Source organism: Pseudophryne corroboree, chromosome 3 (genome assembly GCF_028390025.1).
Source record: "Pseudophryne corroboree isolate aPseCor3 chromosome 3, aPseCor3.hap2, whole genome shotgun sequence".
NCBI lineage: Eukaryota > Metazoa > Chordata > Amphibia > Anura > Myobatrachidae > Pseudophryne > Pseudophryne corroboree.
The window spans coordinates 188,942,486-188,956,941 of NC_086446.1; the positions used below are offsets into that span (position 1 = coordinate 188,942,486).

The 14,456-nt window shown below is 46.5% G+C and overlaps 1 protein-coding gene across 12 annotated transcripts in view; it reads left to right on the plus strand.

The window, feature by feature from the left end:
• ZMIZ1 (zinc finger MIZ-type containing 1) overlaps positions 1–14,456 on the plus strand; it is a 455,946-nt gene that overhangs the window by 311,704 nt on the left and 129,786 nt on the right. Inside the window, exon 5 of one of the 12 annotated variants that reach the window (XM_063958717.1) lies at positions 6,473–6,500. The exons of the other annotated variants lie outside the window; for them this stretch is intronic. The gene's annotated coding sequence lies outside the window, so the exon portion shown is untranslated. The remainder of the gene's footprint in view (positions 1–6,472; positions 6,501–14,456) is intronic. 12 annotated transcript variants of the gene reach the window in all.

A 14,456-nucleotide genomic window follows, 5' to 3' on the forward strand; every position in this document is an offset into this window, starting at 1 on the left:
ACGAGGCCGCCGAAAAAGGGGCGGGGCCTATCTCCTCAGCACACAGCGCCATTTTCCCTCACAGAAAGGCTGGAGGGAAGGCTCCCAGGCTCTCCCCTGCACTGCACTACAGAAACAGGGTTAAAACAGAGAGGGGGGGCACTAATTTGGCGTTAGAAATATATAATAAAGATGCTATAAGGGAAAACACTTATATAAGGTTGTCCCTATATAATTATAGCGTTTTTGGTGTGTGCTGGCAAACTCTCCCTCTGTCTCTCCAAAGGGCTAGTGGGTCCTGTCCTCTATCAGAGCATTCCCTGTGTGTGTGCTGTGTGTCGGTACGTGTGTGTCGACATGTATGAGGACGATGTTGGTGAGGAGGCGGAGCAATTGCCTGTAATGGTGATGTCACTCTCTAGGGAGTCGACACCGGAATGGATGGCTTATTTAGGGAATTACGTGATAATGTCAACACGCTGCAAGGTCGGTTGACGACATGAGACGGCCGACAAACAATTAGTACCGGTCCAGACGTCTCAAAAACACCGTCAGGGGTTTTAAAACGCCCGTTTACTTTAGTCGGTCGACACAGACACAGACAGGGACACTGAATCCAGTGTCGACGGTGAATAAACAAACGTATTCCTTATTAGGGCCACACGTTAAAGGCAATGAAGGAGGTGTTACATATTTCTGATACTACAAGTACCACAAAAGAGGGTATTATGTGGGATGTGAAAAAACTACCGTAGTTTTTCCTGAATCAGATAAATTAAATAAAGTGTGTGATGATGCGTGGGTTCCCCCCGATAGAAAATTAGGGGCGGTATACCCTTTCCCGCCAGAAGTTAGGGCGACACCCCTTAGGGTGGCTAAGGCGCTCACACGCTTATCAAAACAAGTGGCGGTACCGTCTATAGATAGGGCCGTCCTCAAGGACCAGCTGACAGGAGGCTGGAAAATATCATAAAAAGTATATACACACATACTGGTGTTATACTGCGACCAGCGATCGCCTCAGCCTGGATGTGCAGAGCTGGGGTGGCTTGGTCGGATTCCCTGACTAAAAATATTGATACCCTTGACAGGGACAGTATTTTATTGACTATAGAGCATTTAAAGGATGCATTTCTATATATGCGAGATGCACAGAGGGATATTTGCACTCTGGCATCAAGAGTAAATGCGATGTCCATATCTGCCAGAAGATGTTATGGACACGACAGTGGTCAGGTGATGCAGATTCCAAACGGCACAAAGGTGTATTGCCGTATAAAGGAAGAGGAGTTATTTGGGGTCGGTCCATCGGACCTGGTGGCCACGGCAACTGCTGGAAAATCCACCGTTTTTACCCTAAGTCACATCTCTGCAGAAAAAGACACCGTCTTTTCAGCCTCAGTCCTTTCGTCCCTATAAGATCATATCTGCCCAGGGATAGAGGAAAGGGAAGAAGACTGCAGCAGGCAGCCCATTCCCAGGAACAGAAGCGTTCCACCGCTTCTGACAAGTTCTCAGCATGGCGCTGAGACCGTACAGGACCCCTGGATCCTACAAGTAGTATCCCAGGGGTACAGATTGGAATGTCGAGACGTTTCCCCTTCGCAGGCTCCTGAAGTCTGCTTTACCAAGGTCTCCCTCCGACAAGGAGGCAGTATGGAAAAAAAAAAAAAAAAAATTCACAAGCTGTATTCCCAGCAGGTGATAATTAAATTACCTCTCCTACTACAAGAAAAGGGGTATTATTCCACACTATATTGTGGTACTGAAGCCAGAAGGCTAGGTGAGACTTATTCTAAAAAATTTTTGAACACTTACAAAGGTTCAAATCAAGATGGAGTCACTCAGAGCAGTGATAACGAACCAGGAAGAAGGGGACTATATAGTGTCCCGGGACATCAGGGATGCTTACCTCTATGTCCCAAATTTGCCCTTCTCACTAAGGGTACCTCAGGTTCGTGGTGCAGAACTGTCACTATCAGTTTCAGACGCTGCCGTTTGGATTGTCCACGGCACCCCGGGTCTTTACCAAGGTAATGGCCGAAATGATGATTCTTCTTCGAAGAAAAGGCGTCTTAATTATCCCTTACTTGGACGATCTCCTGATAAGGGCATAGTCCAGGGAACAGTTGGAGGTCGGAGTAGCACTATCTCGGATACTGCTACAACAGCACGGGTGGATTCTAAATATTCCAAAATCGCAGCTGATCCCGACGACACGTCTGCTGTGCCTAGGGATGATTCTGGACACAGTCCAGAAAAAGGTGTTTCTCCCGGAAGAGAAAGCCAGGGAGTTATCCGAGCTAGTCAGGAACCTCCTAAAAACAGTGCATCATTGCACAAGGGTCCTGGTAAAAATGGTGGCTTCCTACGAAGCAATTCCATTCGGCAGATTTCACGCAAGAACTTTTCAGTGGGATCTGCTGGACAAATGGTCCGGATCGCATCTTCAGATGCATCAGCGGATAACCCTATATCCAAGGACAAGGGTGTCTCTCCTGTGGTGGTTATAGAGTGCTCATCTTCTAGAGGGCCGCAGATTCGGCATTCAGGATTGGATGCTGGTGACCACGGAGCCCAGCCCGAGAGGCTGGGGAGCAGTCACGCAAGGAAAAAATTTCCAGGGAGTGTGATCAAGTCTGGAGACTTTTCTCCACATAAATATACTGGAGCTAAGGGTAAATTTATAATGCTCTAAGCTTAGCAAGACCTCTGCTTCAAGGTCAGCCGGTATTGATCCAGTGGGAAAAACATCACGGCAGTCGCCCACGTAAACAGACAGGGCGACACAAGAAGCAGGAGGGCAATGGCAAAAACTGCAAGGACTTTTCGCTGGGCGGAAAATCATGTGATAGCACTGTCAGCAGTGTTTCATCCCGGGAATGGAAACTGGGAAGCAGACTTCCTCAGCAGGCACGACCTCCACCCGGGAGAGTGGAAACTTCATCGGGAAGTTTTTTTCCACATGATTGTAAACCGTTGGGAAATACCAAAGGTGGACATGATGGCGTCCCGTCTGAACAAAAAACGGGACAGGTATTGCGCCAGGTCAAGAGACCCTCAGGCAATAGCTGTGGACGTTCTGGTAACACCGTGGGTGTACCAGTCGGTGTATGTGTTCCCTCCTCTGCTTCTCATACCTAAGGTGCTGAGAATTATAAGACGTAGAGGAGTAAGAACTATACTCATGGCTCCGGATTGGCCAAGAAGGACTTGGTACCCGGAACTTCAAGAGATGCTTACAGAGGTCTTATGGCCTCTGCTGCTAAGAAGGGATTTGCTTCAGCAAGTACCATGTCTGTTCCAAGACTTACCGCAACTGCGTTTGTCGGCATGGCGGTGGAACGCCGGATCCTAAGGGAAAAAGGCATTCCGGAAGAGGTCATTCCTACCCTGGTCAAAGCCAGAAAGGAGGTGACCGCACAACATTATCACCACATGTGGCGAAAATATGTTGCGTGGTGTGAGGCCAGGATGGCCCCACAAAGAAATTTCAACTCGGTCGTTTCCTGCATTTCCTGCAAACAGGAGTGTCTATGGGCCGCAAATTGGGGTCCATTAAGGTTCAAATTTCGGCCCTGTCGATTTTCTTCCAGAAAGAATTGGCTTCAGTTCCTGAAGTCCAGAAGTTTGTCAAGGGAGTATTGCATATACAACCCCCTTTTGTGCCTCCAGTGGCACTGTGGGATCTCAACGTAGTTCTGGGATTCCTCAAATCACACTGGTTTAAAACCAGTCAAATCTGTGGATTTGAAGCATCTCACATGAAAAGTGACCATGCTCTTGGCCCTGGCGTGGACCAGGCGAGTGTCAAATTGGTGTTTTTTTCTCAAAAAAGCCCATATCTGTTTGTCCATTCGGACAGGGCAGAGCTGCGGACTCGTCCCCAGTTCTCTCCCTAAGGTGGTGTCAGTGTTTCACCTGAACCAGCTTATTGTGGTGCCTTGCACCTACTAGGGACTTGGAGGACTCCAAGTTGCTAGATGTTGTCAGGGCCCTGAAAATATGTTCCAGGACGGCTGGAGTCAGGAAAACTGACTTGCTGTTATCCTGTATGCACCCAACAAACTGGGTGCTCTTGCTTCTAAGCAGACTATTGCTAGTTGGATGTGTAATACAATTCAGCTTGCACATTCTGTGGCAGGCCTGCCACAGCCAAAATATGTAAATGCCCATTCCACAAGGACGGTGGGCTCATCTTGGGCGGCTGCCCGAGGGGTCTCGGCTTTACAACTTTGCCGAGCGGTTATTTAGTCAGGGGCAAACACGTTTGTAAAATCCTACAAATTTGATACCCTGGCTAAGGAGGACCTGGAGTTCTCTCATTCGGTGCTGCAGAGTCATCCGCACTCTCCCGCCCGTTTGGGAGCTTTGGTATTATCCCCATGGTCCTTTCAGGAACCCCAGCATCCACTAGGACGATAGAGAAAATAAGAATTTGCTTGCCGATAATTCTATTTCTCGGAGTCCGTAGTGGATGCTGGGCGCCCATCCCAAGTGCGGATTGTCTGCAATACTTGTACATAGTTACAAAAATCGGGTTATTATTGTTGTGAGCCATCTTTTCAGAGGCTCCGCTGTTATCATACTGTTAACTGGGTTCAGATCACAGGTTGTACAGTGTGATTGGTGTGGCTGGTATGAGTCTTACCCGGGATTCAAAATCCTTCCTTATTGTGTACGCTCGTCCGGGCACAGTACCTAACTGAGGCTTGGAGGAGGGTCATAGGGGGAGGAGCCAGTACACACCACCTGATCGTAAAGCTTTACTTTTTGTGCCCTGTCTCCTGCGGAGCCGCTATTCCCCATGGTCCTTTCAGGAACCCCAGCATCCACTACGGACTCCGAGAAATAGAATTATCGGCAAGCAAATTCTTATTATCTGCTCATGTTCAGTCAAATGCTTCAGAACTCATTGGACAGCGCTTCACAATGACCCGAAGCATACTGCGAAAGCAACCAAAGAGTTTTTTAAGGCAAATAAGTGGAATGTTATGCAATGGCCAAGTCAATCACCTGACCTGAATCCGATTGAGCATGCATTTCACGTGATGAAGACAAAACTGAAAGGAAAATGCCCCAAGAACAAGCAGGAACTGAAGACATTTGCATTAGAGGCCTGGCAGAGCATCACCAGGGATGAAACCCAGCATCTGGTGATGTCTATGCGTTCCAGACTTCAGGCTGTAATTGACTGCAAAGGATTTGCATCAAAGTATTAAAAAGTGAAAGTTTGATTTAGGATTGTTTAGTTTGTCTCATTACTTTTGGTCCCTTAAAAAGTGGGAGGCACATATAGAAATCGTTGTAAGTCCTACACCGTTCACCTGATTTGGATGTAAATACCCTCAAATTAAAGCGGAAAATCTGCAGTTAAAGCACATCTTGTTTGTTTCATGTCAAATCCATTGTGGTTGTCTATAGAGCCCAAAATATGAGAATTGTGTCGATTGTACCAATATTTATGGACCTGACTGTGTGTGTGTGTGTGTGTGTGTATATATGTATATATATATATATATATATATATATATATACGCACACACTGGGGTTATTATTTAATTTTTTCATTAGTCCTGAGCCACTTAACCTACTAGTATATTCTTGGATTGTGGCAGGAGAACGGAGTACCTAGAGGAAACCCACGCAAGCTCTGGGAGAATATACAATATACAAACTTTCACAGTTAGGGCCATGGTGGGAATCTGAACCATGACCTCAGTACTGTGAAGCAGTACTGCTAACCATTACACCATCCATACTGACACGGATTTATTATTGAAACAAAAAATTAAACATTGCAAATAGTTGTGTAAAATGCAGAGATTATTCATGTGGAAACACTGGGATCAAGGTTCCCCTACAGGGTCAAAACATATTTGTACTATTGATGGCAAGTGGCAACCATATTTTCTTATGTGGTGGAATCCGGAACCTTGGGTACAGGGATTATACTTGATGGAAGTGACAAACAACTCGATCTGATATGTCCACCATATTTGTTTCCTTTGTCTCCTGTGTTTTTTTGGGGGTTACGTTCAAGATCCCGGCTGTCGGCATCCCAACAGGCAAAATGCCGATGCCAGAATCAGACAGCCATCAGAACACTGACACCGAAATCGAGAAAATGTCAGAATCCCAATGCCGGAATCTCGACGCCAAGTATAGCCAAGAGAGCTAGGAATAGGCTGTGTGGAAATGTGGGTGGTTTAGCTTCAGCCGTCAACTGAAGGGGTTAGGGTTAGGAGGAGGGAGAGGGAGGGGGGGCTTAGGGTCAGGCACCACCAGGAGGTGGGGGGGGGGTTAGGTTTAGGCACTAAGGCAGGGGAGGTTAGGGTTAGGCACTAATGTGTGAGGTTAGGGGGGCGAGTTAGAATGCTGTACTCACACCTGTTGGGATATTTATCATCAGGATGCCGGTGTCGTTATTCTGAACGCCGGCCTCCCGTGTGCAGGTATATCGTACCCAACCTTTTTTTTTTTTTTTTTATAGGTTTACAACTGTGCCAGTAGGAAGTAAGGTATGTTTTTCTTGCCACAATCTAGAACTGTGCTTTTTTTTTTTTATCAATGAAAGCTTTATTTGATATACTATCACTATCTATAGAAGGCATCCATATTGTGGAGAAGAAACTAGCATAGGCGACTTACTCTAAGACGTCTTTCCTATATAATATCTCCCAAACAATCTGTCTTGTTGATGGTACTCCCTTCTCTCTTACTAGGCCTGTCGTTCCTCTCCATCTCTTTTTTTGCTCTTTTTTTTTTTTTGTTTTCTCCCCTCTAAAACTCATCTAAATGGAAAACACATTGTCTTCATTATGTGCCTGTATTGAATGAACCAAGTTGCCATGGAAACAGCCATCTGAGGCCTGGCTGATTCTAGGCCAGTGAATGGGGTATGAGCAAATGCAGCACCTTCCTAACCAGAAGGGAACAATCGCTATTCATTCAAGCCAGGTTTAAGATCGGAAAATCTTGTTAGCAAAAAAATGTAGATGAGTGTGTCAGCTGCAGAAAATTGTCTTGGACGAAAACATCCTGCATTTTTTTCTATTATTTTTCTTCTTCATTTCTTGGTGGCGTACATTTGTGTTTATTAGTGCTAGTTATCTATTTATTTTTGGGGTGGCAATGGGGGTAGACAGTAGGAAATTAATTTCTGAAATGGCCACTTCTCCATATAATGAGGTTGGCCATTGGCCAGCTCACTCAGCATCTGTGATTTTAATCCCGTTAGTGCTCAGCAATGCGTTGCAGATCCGTCCAGCGTGGATGGTGCTCACTCTGACGGGGTCATAACAATGAATGAACCAGGGCTTGTGTTCCATTATCTCGCTTTAAAGGATGTATTCACTCTTCTACTGGGCTGAAACCCACTTCCATTCACCTATCTGTTTTGTCATTTCCAATAAGTCGAATCCTATAAACAGAAAATAAATCAACTGAAGAGGTTGGCTATGTGATCTGTTGTAGAGACTACATTAATAGAGGTATATCTGGAACACTTTTAAAATGTGGTGCAATTGGGTCATGTTATGAGTAATGCACCACAGCATCATTATCTAACTTACATCCATTCCTCCTGATTAATATGACAGAAGTAGAAATTACAACATGTTATATAAGGGCCCCCAATCCCATATAAAGAACTATTAATAATGTTTATGTGTGTGTGTATGTGTGTGTATGTGTGTGTATGTGTGTGTATATATATATATATATATATATATATATATATATATATATATATCATAAAAACATTAATATAGGGTTGTAGCTGCTGAGGTAAAAAAAAAATATTTCACACAGCTTACTTCTTGTCAGTAATAATTGGGGTACTGCAGCCAGCAGATGGCGAACAGCAGAGAACAGTAGTGGACACCCGGTAATAACAAGTGCAGAGAGAATATCAAACATAACATCCTGTCAATCAATATAGTTGACAGACTGTTGCCTAAATATTACAGCTTGATCAACAATGTTTGCATAAAACAGGTAACCCACTTGACCAGGTGTGAAAGTGTGAAGGGGTGTAGTATGGTATGCCGGCGGTCGGGCTCCCGGCGACCAGCATACCGGCGCCGGGAGCCCGACCGCCGGCTTACCGACAGTGTGGCGAGCGCAAATGAGCCCCTTGCGGGCTCGCTGCGCTCGCCACGCTGCGCTCGCCATGCTGCGGGTACGGTGGCGCGCTACGCGCGTCACGCTATTTTATTCTCCCTCCAGGGGGGTCGTGGATCCCCACAAGGAAGAATAAGTGTCGGTATGCCGGCTGTCGGGATTCCGGCGCCGGTATACTGTGCGCCGGGATCCCGACAGCCGGCATACTGAAGACCACCCGTGTGAAGACACTTAAGATCATCTCTATTGACCACATGCAAATCACCATCTCCACAGAAGAAACGGTCATGAGAAAACATCAACGTTTCAGGGTGTGAAGTCTTGATAAAGGGGTTTGTACCCCGAAACGTTGATGTAACAACTGATGCTGTCCATGTGACCAATTTCTTACAGTTGCTAAGTCCTGAAGTGCCGGACGCCTTTTATGCTGCTCATGATATTTCCATAGGCGGTGCATCAGGCAATCTCACAACATAGGTGTAAGAGTGCCGGTTCATGAAGAATAGTTTGTATATGGGTGTGGTATGGAGGGTCGACCGTGTCTAGGTCAACCACTATTGGTCAGCAGTAACTAGGTCGACAGGGTTTCTAGGTTGACAGGGTCTCTAGGTCGACAGGTCAAAAGGTCGACATGAGTTTTTTATGTTTTTGTTGTGTAATTTTCTCCGTACAGTGATCGGGAACCCCAATGAGTGCACCGTGTCCCCTCGCATGGCTCGCTTCGATACCGCTGCGCTTGGCACAGGTTACTTTCCCCAATTGTAGTCCGCGTGGATCGTTAAGTATGAAAAAGTTACAAAAAAGAAAAAAAATTGAAAAACATGTTGACCTTTTGACCTATCGACTTAGAACATGTCGACATAGAGACCCTGTCGACCAATAGTGGTCGACCTAGAGACCAGATACCTTTGTATATATATATATTAATTTTCTTAACTTGCATTACATTGCAAACAAAGATGCCATATGTATTATGGATGTCAGGGCACCAAACAGCAGTATAATTTAATGCAAGCTGGAAATAATACAAGCTCTGTTAAGGCTATTTGTATTGACCAGATTTGGCGTTGTTTTTAAATGATTTACACCAGTGATCTCCAACCCATAGCTCGCGAGCTAGCGGTAGCTCGCCGTAGTATTTTCGGTAGCTCACAGAGCGCATGAGCTTGGGCAGTCACTGGCACTCCTCCTCCCTTCATTTTTAATATGGTGCCGGCCGTTAGCCAATCAGAGCTCGTGGACCGGCAGTTGCGGCACCTGAATGGCTGCCGTTCCGCTAGTTTTGATTGTCTCACTTACCGGCACCATACTTTAAATGCCCGCCACCGGAGACTCTGTCACCCTCACCGAAGCCGCTCTCCGGACTTCACAGGAGAGGTGCGCGCTGCGCTCTCCTCCCCTTCCCTTCCGTCCCTCATACAGGAGGAGCAGCACGGGTTAGCACTATGTGGGGCACTGTATCGAACACTGCGGGGGGGGGGGGGGGGGGGCATTTTATCTGGCGCTGCGGGGGGGCATTTTAAGCGGGGGCATTGTATCTGGCACTGCTGTGGGGCATTATTTGTGTATCTGGCACTGCTGTGGGGCATTATTTGTGTATCTGGCACTGCTGGGGGCATTATTTGTGTATCTGGCACTGCTGAGGGCATTATTTGTGTATCTGGCACTGCTGGGAGGCATTATTTGTGTATCTGGCACTGCTGGTAGGCATTATTTGTGTATCTGGCACTGCTAAGGGGCATTATTTGTGTATCTGGAACTTCTGAGGGCATTATTTGTGTGTCTGGCACTACGCAGTCGGGGGTATTACTTGTGAGACCACATCCACTTTTGTGAGGCCACACCCACTTTCACAGGAATGCACGCGCATTTTCCGAAAATAGCTCACACCCCAATTAAGGTTGGAGACCACTGATTTACACTGTGTTATACCTTGTATTTGAAAGCATGCACTTCTATGCAAGACTAAGATGAGAAAGTATACAACAGATGTTAGTTTTGTGCAGCCAAAGGTGGAAAAAATGATGAAGACTGAGTATGACTTATTATTGGATGACTGCAGCTTCGAGAGCAGATCGATTTATCTATGTGAACCATAAATATAATGACACTTGGACTCTTGTTAAGAGTGCCCTTTACCTACAGTAGCATGGTCTTGTATGCTTACAAATATGTGGCTTGACCATGAATGTGAGCAAAACTAAATTTGCAATAGAATGAGGACATTGAGAGGTTTCAATAAATTAAGAGTATAATAGGTAATAAAATATATCATGATTTCAAAGTTGAACGTTAAAAGGAATATAGCATCATAGTAAATGTTTAAGTGCTTTTGAGTGGAGCTGAAGGCTTAAAAACATTGTTTCGCACATACTGATCCATGAGCTGTAAAATGCATTATATTTGCACTGTGTGACATGCCAATAAAATACTCTACTTATTAATGCCCTGCAGATGCTGTCTTCCACCTGCCATGCAATAAGAACTGCCACCCTGTCTGTCTGTGCATTCCTTCCTGCTCAGGGGAGGTCATATAGAGCCATGCCCACTGATGAGGCAATTTTTATTTTTAATAGAAAAAGTAATATAAAATTAAGCTTCTAAAAATGGTCTCAAAAGAAAACTACCCATGTCGTAAGCAGAGCTCAGACATCACAATGTGGTCTTCCAATTTTATATTTCCCAAAAAATAAAAAAACAAATGAAATTGGCTTCTTAAGTACCACCAACACAACAGGTAATGTTTTGGGTATTTCATTTATCATGCACAGGTGACCATCTATTTTGCTGGGTCCCTGTTCCACAGACTGAAATCTTGAAAGCATGACCTGTTGAGGATACTTGAGGACTGGAGTTGAAAACCCATGGACTGTGCACATTTGATGGCTTTCTGCTAAAAAACTAAAATAAAATTGTACATAACAAAAAAAAAAATTGAATCTAAAACATACTTGCCTACTGTCCTGGAAGGCCACTCGGCCTTAACCACTTGCCTGGCATGGTCGCATCAGATGCGACCATACCAGCAAGTGCTTTATCTGACCTGCTCGCACAGGATGTGACCAGTCAGTTAAACAGTGTTCGCAGCGTCAGGGAAGGGAAACTTCCCTCCGCTGCTGCTCTCAGAGGGACCGGAAGGTACCTCTGCCTCCCCGCACCCTCCCCTCAGTGTTGCGTGCTGCCGACCACTGCTGATCGGTCAGCGCGGCAGGACACCTCCACCTGGCGGCTGCAGACAATAGCAGCCGCTGGGAAAGTGTAAACCAACCCCCCCCCCCCCCACACACACACACAAAGCTACCCCCAGCACCCCCTTGTGTACCTGGCAGCTGTCTGGGGTGTAAAAAGTAACGTTGCGACGTTACCGATGTTCCGATCTTCCCAACCGATGTTTGAGGGAAACCATTTCAAAATATATATATTTCCTTTTTTTTTTTTACTAAAATGATTTTGGACAAGATTAAATTCATGTTCTTCACCTAATTCACTCATAAAAAAATTTCTGAGCGTTTTTTTTGGGGGTGGGGAGGGGGGAATCATCAGTTAAGTGGTTAAAGAGGGGTGTCTACTCTTCTGGGAGAGATATCCAAATTGCTAACCTGATTGCTTCAAAATAAGGTTATTTGCTCTCCTGGAAGAGTCAACACCCTCTTCATCCTGTCCCCTGCTGCAGTGGTCTTGGTGACACGTTTCACTGTAAATCGCGTCATTGCAGCCACGCAACCCACTGTAAAATGCAATGCATTAAGTTTGTTTCATGTGATATCTGCTTCAAAAGGATCACGTTATAAACAAGTGGATGATAAAGTGTGTGCCTCGTTTGTGCTTAAACATGCTTGAAAAAAATAAATGCACCTATAGGGGTATATGCAATTTCGGAATTCGACCGTTTTTAAATTCAACACAATTCGACAGTCACATACCCTCCGGCCGGGACCCAAATTCGACATATTCAATAAAAAACGGATTCGACAATCCCGCTGTCGAAAAACGGACCAATTGACGGATAGTGTGCGTCCTGGATTCGACTTTTTGGATGGCACAAAAGTGTTTAAAAAACAACAGAAAAAAATTGCGTGGGGTTATGCTTAGGAGGGGGGTCCCCACGCATTTTTTTTTCAAGATTGTTAACCCATTCCCACCCCTTCCCACTGAAAAACATGCTCTGATCTCTTCATATTATTTTAGTCAGTAAAAAAATAATATTCTTTTAAAAAATATATAAATAATACTTGTGGCTCCTAATAGACAAACTAAGTAGATAATCCATTCTAATATAAATAGATATGCTATTAGCAACAGAAAAAACATGTTTTTAACATTTTTTATTAGATTCCGTCATCAAATGAGGCGGACTGAAATTGACGAAATGACTGTCGAAAAGCACTGTTGTCGAATTGACATTCTTCAATTGAATATACTTTTGTCGAAAAGCCGCATTTTTACCGTTGCAGACATGTCGAATTTGACAACTGTCGAATTTCAAAAAGTTGAATCTGAAACGGACGTTTTTTTGTCGAAAAGTACTGTATTGCATTGTCGAATTTTTTTTTTGTGTCAAATGCCCCGTTTTTCGACATTTGCGGCAATTAGACCGCAATTGCATATACCAGTGGCGTGCGGTGAGGTCAGTGGCTGGTGAGGCACTGACTGGTGTGTGTACAAAATGTGTAGTGGGTGTGGCGCTAACTGAATAGAAGAGCTGGACAACAAAATAACCATGGGGTTGTGTGTGTAACCATGGACGGATTGGGATGGAAGACCAGCCCGGTAAATGGATGCAAGCAGCAAGGTTGCACAGTGTAAGCCCCTGCTGCCAGGTGTGTGTGTGTGTGTGTGTGTGTGTGTGTGTGTGTGTGTGTGGGGGGGGGTGGGGGGGGGGTGCAGGGGTCACAGTGCAAGCCACAGCCTGTTCATGCCGGGACTAAAGGAGATGTATTTGACTGCAGCTAGGTCCTAGTGCCTGCCGACTGCTGCGGCGATGGCTTCTCTTCTATATGGAGGCAGTGCAAAGAGGGAGGACTGTGGCACCAAGTACCCGCTGGCCTTCCGATGGGTCCTAGTGCCCAGTTGCAGCGCTGTAGGGAGGACTGGGGCACCTCTAAGCTGGCCTAGTTACGATATAGGTGTGTGTGTGTGGGGGGGGGGGGGGGGGGGGGACAGGATGATGATTTGAGTAGTGGGTAGAAGGTGGCTTTAAAACATGATAGGGGTAGTGGTGGTGGAGAGCAGGGGCAGGATGGAAGTATTGGGGCAGAAGGCAGGGTGAGTTAAGTATTAAGTAGCAAGGTGCAGGATGGGTGTGGTAGTGGACAGCAGGAGGCAGGATGGGCATAACGGTGGACAGCAGGGGTTAGGATGGGAGTAGTGGTGGACTGCCGGAGTCAGGATGGGAGTAGTGGTGGACAGTAGGGGTCAGGATGGGAGTAGTGGTGGACAGTAGGCGTCAGGATGGGAGTAGTGGTGGACAGTAGGGGTCAGGATGGGAGTAGTGGTGGACAGTAGGGGTCAGGATGGGAGTAGTGGTGGACAGTAGGGGTCAGGATGGGAGTAGTGGTGGACAGTAGGGGTCAGGATGGGAGTAGTGGTGGACAGTAGGGGTCAGGATGGGAGTAGTGGTGGACAGTAGGGGTCAGGATGGGAGTAGTGGTGGACAGTAGGGGTCAGGATGGGAGTAGTGGTGGACAGTAGGGGTCAGGATGGGAGTAGTGGTGGACAGTAGGGGGTCAGGATGGGAGCAGTGGTGGGCTGCAGGGGAAAGGATGGAGTGGAAGAGACTTACCCTGAACGCTGCAGTCTGTCATCCCACTCGTGCCTATGCTGCTGGGGGTCACCTCCTGTCTGCTGCTGCCGGGTCCCAGACGCTCTGCCTTCCTCCTTGGACAGCACGGACGCTGACTGCAGCCATACACTACAGAGGAAGACGCCGGCCGGGTAAGTTAGCTCCAGCGTCCCCCTCCTCTTGCTCCCTTTCACTCTGCAGCAGCCACAGGGGACGGCTCATTCTGAAGATAGGCAGCAGAAGCTGAGGGCCGGCGCGGCGCGACGTGGCGCGCGCGGGGGGGGGGGAGGTGTACGGGGACCGGACTATTGGGTTTTTCTTTTAAATAAAGAGACATAAATTCCCGGGGAGGGGGGGGGGGGGGGCAGGGGGTGCGCGCACCTGACCCGCGTCCTTCCTCCGATCCACATGTGATAAAGCTGCCACTGTAGCTCCCTTCCTGTACAGCACTGACGGTGACTGGTTACAGTCACTGTCAGTGCTTAATCTGTTGCCCAATCACATCTGCCTTTAGTGGCAGGGGCGTGCTTTCATATATGCTGAAAGCACGTCCCTGCACTGAGGCACTCAC